We start from the raw sequence: 4,851 nt of genomic DNA on the forward strand, positions 1-4,851 counted from the left end.
ACCATTCTAAAAGGTACAAATGCAGTGCTTTGTTGTTGATGTAATTCTTTTGTTTACCTTTTTATTTTAAACAGAGGAGGAGCTCATGATATCCCCGACAAACAAAGGTGGAAGACCAACCAAGTCATCTGCTCCAGATGGAAATCACATTGAGAGTTGTCAAATCCTTGGGAAGAGGAAAGGAAATCCTCCCAAAGAGTTTTGGTTGGCTTCACCTCAGGATACCCCAGAGCCAGAATCCAAAGATGAATCGCCGGTTGCAATGTCTAAACAAAACACAGCCAAGCCTAGTTCACCTGTGAAAAAATCTCAAGCTGTCTTGAAGAGGGGGAAAAATGGAACCGTTTCAGAGAATCTGAGTTGTGATAAAAAGGATAATAAAAGAAGTAAAAACAAAACAATCAAGAATTCACTGATTCAGGATCGAGTCCAGGAACAAAAATATCTCGTACTACCAAGCCCCTCACAGCCATCTGACCACAGCACACACTTGGGTAAGTTAAACGCATTATTATTTTTAGTCATAGTTGTAGTCGAATAATTTGTTGTATTTGTATTATTATTATCACACACACAGTACATTTTCATTAAAATAATTGCTTATTCATTTTTTTCTAGCTTTTTAGCATATTCATTTTGTTCTTCTTAGAACTGGCTTTGTCCTGCACCTGTTGTTTCATTTAGTTGTGTTTAGTTTGTATTTGTATTTACCATTAGCTCGGCAGAGAGACGGTGATCTGCAGTTAGATTTTGGTTGCTGAGGAAGCAAGTTTTTGATTGTATGTACATGGGAGGAAATGCATGTTCAGCATTAAGCGCTCCTTTAACCTGTGGGCCACAAAGGATGATGGAGGTTTCACACTTTGTGCCTGGGTATTTTTGTATTTTTCAAAACAAGACGGTAACATTTGTTCATTTTCACAGGAGACCAAAAAGCCAACTCTCATCAGCTTTTATCACCAAGCAGAGATAAACGCAGAAGGAAACCTCCGGGTGAATGGTGGAAAGTTGACGCCTTAGAGGAAGCAGAGACGTTGCCACCTGATCTGCCGTCGTCCACTACAATTAAACCTTCAAAAGAAAGAGAAGCTCATCCCAAAAAAATTGGAGGATCTGGACATCTGACTGTTAAGAGTCGTAGAAGAGCATCAAAGCCTGTTGGGGGAGCTCTTGTGTCTCGCTTGAACCAAAGCAGGAAACCCCTTAAATCAATCCCCAAATCAACCACGAAGACCCCCAGTGGAGCACATCAGAGACCGTAGGAGCAAAACATCCTCTTTTGTTTGTTTCTTCATTTAGCCAATATTAGTCATTGTTTTACAGCAGATACCAAGATGAAGCTGAGTTGCCTGCTTCAGGCTCCAAAGTTACACTCATACAAAATGCAACAAACGCTCTTCTCAAGAGGTTCGGTCCACTCTCATGGAAGATAAAGACTGTGGACCGTACGCATGCCCTCATGCTCACAGACATCTCGATACATATGTGCAACACGAACAGATGACCCATCATTTTCTCAGCGCTCACTTGTCTTTTCTCCACCAGGCCACACCTACAGCATTCACAACCTCACCACTCTGCCTGCAGCCCTCTTCTTCACCAGGATACAAGTCCAGGCTGATGGAGACGTATGCAGATGTACATTTTGTGTATCTTTGGTGACTACAGTCGTTTAGTTTTGTCATAGTTTTGTAAATAGTTCACTTTTCTGTGAAGCAGTTCTGTCTTTCAGTGTTGTGTTTATACAGAATAGGACTTTTTACTGCATATCATTTTGGTAAAAGTCAAGGTTTTATTGTTATTAAGTTGTCAAAGACGTTTTTTGGGTCGCAACGCCCTCATGACTTCAGTAAAATTCTTTGTTCACTTTGCTTCCAGTATGATTTGATTAATTTTCAAGTTGTATGTACTTATGTCAGTGAAGCAGGTTTGAAAACCACCTGTTTCCAAACTCTATTTTTGGTCCTTAATTATAACTCACTGGCATGTTGACATCTGATGTATCAGCACAAGAACAAATAACAGACTGTGCCCAAGCACTGGTTGCACATGTCCCTTGACCATGCAAGCTCATATCATATTAACAGTCTTGAGGAAGCGTTGTCACTTCCAGAATGTTCAAATGATAGTCATGTTTGGCCTGGTACAGATGCTGCATTTGACCAGTGACAGAGCTTTATCTGTCCAATGTCAAACCCTTGCTGCATGCTATTGCAGACATCGGGACTCTGGAAGACCTTAGTAGTGTGAGTGCTTCCCATATTTCCAAATGTTGCCTCCACGCTTAACTTGTTACCAAGACAGTTGTAGAGATCTGGGAACAACTGACCAATGAAGCCAATGATGTGATGGTGATGGATATACCCCCACAGGTCCACTCCCTATGACCTATCCTGGAAGTTTTCAATCGTTCCTTTTTTCCATCTCTCTTTGACCATAGTCCGAGTGCAGCAGAGATGGGAGGAATATTGTGGTCAGAGGGCAAAGCCCTCGCTTCACCTGCTGGTCTCTCACACGGACCAAGAACTTGACCGAGCAGTAGAAGTAGTAGAAGAGGAGGCCACATGGTGATGGATGCACCTCCGCCAGGCACCTCGCATGACCCAGCTGGAGGGCTCCGTCGCCTGTCCCATCCCTCAATGACCAAAGTTCGGGTGTAGCAGAGATGGGAGAACCTGAGGCTAACGTAGAGATGAGCTAGTCGGGACTCCGCCCGTAACTCCAGGTTCGCCAGGCAGGTCAACTTGACTAGAGAAGCGTCACGAAAGTAGGTGAAGATTGACCGTAGGTGAAGATTGAGTGGCCTGTCTCTAATCACAGAGTGGTGGCGTGCCAAGAGACCTGCTGCTATCTCCAAACGCCAGGTCTCACGCCAGTCCGGCCTACTCAATGTCTTGCACCAACGACCTCACCCCCAAGGTCGCGCAAAATGTTGTTAGTCCGAATGTAGTGAAGTGGCACCAATAACCCTCCATACAGTGGGTCTGGACATCCCCCTGGGGCCCTCTCGTTGCCAAATCAGGTGCTTCCCTTCTCCGGCAACTACACAGGGGAACCTGACGCCATCCCACAGCCACAGCACTAGTTTGAGCCCAACGTGGAAGAACTAGGCACTAATAACCGTCCATATTTGGAGGGAGAAACCGCCAGTGGAGAAACATTTGGCCCATGACGAAGCGCTGCGGAAGAGAATGATTCTTTCATCTATTGGCCAGAGCTGCTGGAAGCACCTGTTAACAGGACAACGTGAGGCAAAGAAGAAGCTGCTACGTCAGACAAATAGAAATCTGCAAAAGTTGAGGCGGAAGTCCCGGAGGCTGCTTGGTAGGTTTCTGCCAAAGAAACTCCTCTGAAGGCTGCTATCGATGTTGCCCCTTTTCACCACCTGTCAGAGTCACCCACAGCTGATTTGTTTTCCTGAAGGCCTTGACTCCATTCAGACTAGCTCTCAGTGCACTCACGGGCCACACCTTGTACAAGCTCCAGTGGTTCTCATCATTCATTTGTTACCTCAGAAGACGCACAAAGAAATTTGGGAAAAACGACTAATCGAGAAGGCACATAGTTGTCCAAACCATCCTGATGGAGGCCAGGACCAGGAGGAGAGCTGCTTTGTCAGCCACCAGCTCCAAAGCTGTCTGATCAAGTGGCTCGAAGGGAGCTTCAGAGAGAGACTTTAATGCCAATTGAAGATCCCAATAGGGCCAGATGCATCTGGAAGTGGGTCTGAGTCTTCAAGATCCCTGCAAGAACTGGACTAGCAGTGGATGTTTACCCAACGGATAGCAGTCCACACCCATTGAGCATTATATGCTTTGAGTGTTGCGGGTGATTTAGCATTTCGAATAGTGAACTGCACCTCGGGGGCAGAGGACTGCCTGCTAGCCTTGAAGTAGCCATGCTTTGAGGGGACGGCCCAGGATCGGCTGTCCCCTCATAATTTCTGCCCACTGATGCAGGACTGTTTGCAGGACTTGAACAGGTTGCAGCACACCCTCGTGTGAGTACTCCAGAACACCTCCCGGGACTCTGGAACACCTATGAGGTCATCTTGACCACAAGGCTTAACCGCCAGCCTTGCAATGTGGCCTGACCTGAGAACCATGGGCAATTACCATGGCCGTCCATACTGGACGTCTGACTGGCACCGCCGGCTCCTTTGCCAGACGGCCGTCAAGGAGATCCACATTTTGCTGCACGAAACGAATGTTGCTTCGGTATGACGGAAGGTGGTGTGCCCAGGGTATTGTCGATATCTCGGATGGCCAGGGCCTCACACCGGACCTGTCTATGAGAGTTGCTGCGCCACCGCCACGCCCAGGGTCTATCCAGCCTGAATGAATGAATGAATGGGTTGTGGAGATGGAGCATTAACAACCCCTCATACATGGGGTGTAATTTTACACTCTGGGTGGCAGGAGCTGCTGCCTCGCCTTTGCCACCTTAAGCTGAAATAAAAGTGGCATTAACAACCCCTCATATATGGAGTGTAACTTACACTCTGGATCAGCAGGAACTGCGTTGCCCTCTTTTAGCCACTATACGGCTGAAATAGATAGTGGCATTAACAATCCTCCATACAGAGAGAAAAAAATATTTACTGAGCAGCTACAGTCAGGGTTCTAGTCTGAGGTGAGCAAGAAAGAGGGAGTTTATTCACAAATGAACAGATAGTGATGCAGGAATCCTGTGGATCTCGGCACGCTGCACACTCCACAGCACTGGAATGAAGCAGATACTGGTGTCCCCGAGCCAGTGCTGTGAAAGAGGGCCTACTGGTCGCTGGGTTCGGCTGCTCCTGAAGACAGAAAGAAAAGAGGGAAGGAGGATGCAGACACATCAGAAAAATAG

The sequence above is a fragment of the Synchiropus splendidus genome, unplaced genomic scaffold (assembly GCF_027744825.2).
Source record: "Synchiropus splendidus isolate RoL2022-P1 unplaced genomic scaffold, RoL_Sspl_1.0 HiC_scaffold_23, whole genome shotgun sequence".
Lineage (NCBI taxonomy): Eukaryota > Metazoa > Chordata > Actinopteri > Syngnathiformes > Callionymidae > Synchiropus > Synchiropus splendidus.